The following is a 768-nucleotide window of genomic DNA, read 5'->3' on the forward strand; positions in this document are numbered from 1 at the left end:
CCATGTGGGAGTGTCCAGCGCCTTAACCACCACGCCACACCACCTGCTGGTCCCCACCCTCCAGTAACTGTCTTAATTGCTGTATCTTTTTTTTTTTTTTTTTTTGGAGAGATTTTCACTGTAGGGCACGTGCGCTCGCCAAACAGACAGAGAGAGACATAGAGACAGAAAGCGAGAAATCACCCCCCAGGGGGGATGGTCACGCTGCAATCCCTTCTCCTCCACTCTCCTCTCGGGATCTTGGGCACACACGCACACATGCCTGGCGTGAGTTTTAAGCCACCAGGTCCGGGACACGAACCGCGGTCGACTACGTGGGAGTCCAGCGACATAGCCATTACGCTAACTGCTGGTTCCCATTAATTGCTGTATCTTTATATCCTTTTCATGTCTTTTATTCTCTCCTGTAATGTCATACATGGGCTCTTCATGAGCGACTCTGAACTGCTCTAACTTTTGGTTGCCTTTGATAAAGAAAGGGCATTCTTTGTCGCCGGTTCGGTGACCATAACGTTTGCAAAGCCAACATTGCCCGACTTTGACCTCCTTCCCCAGGGGCATCCACAGCCCCTTCACGTTCCCGGCTCACGTTGGCGCGTGAACCAGGAGCTCCCTCGCACGCTCTCGGCACGTCGGTATGCAGTCCTCTGGCTTGGTCTCGTCCTCCTTGATAAGCCCAGGAGGAGGATTTTCATAAAAGGACTCCAGGTGCTTGAGCTGCTGCAGCTGCTGCGTGCCCCGCCGCCGCCGCTTCTCCTCGCGGCCCCT

The 768-nt window shown here is 54.2% G+C and overlaps 1 pseudogene; it reads right to left on the reverse strand.

Moving 5' to 3' along the window:
- The window catches only part of LOC102494292 (retinitis pigmentosa 9 protein pseudogene), a 2,861-nt pseudogene that overhangs the window by 352 nt on the left and 1,741 nt on the right, over positions 1-768 (reverse strand).

This window comes from Tupaia chinensis, unplaced genomic scaffold (assembly GCF_000334495.1).
Source record: "Tupaia chinensis unplaced genomic scaffold, TupChi_1.0 Scaffold000067_1, whole genome shotgun sequence".
Lineage (NCBI taxonomy): Eukaryota > Metazoa > Chordata > Mammalia > Scandentia > Tupaiidae > Tupaia > Tupaia belangeri.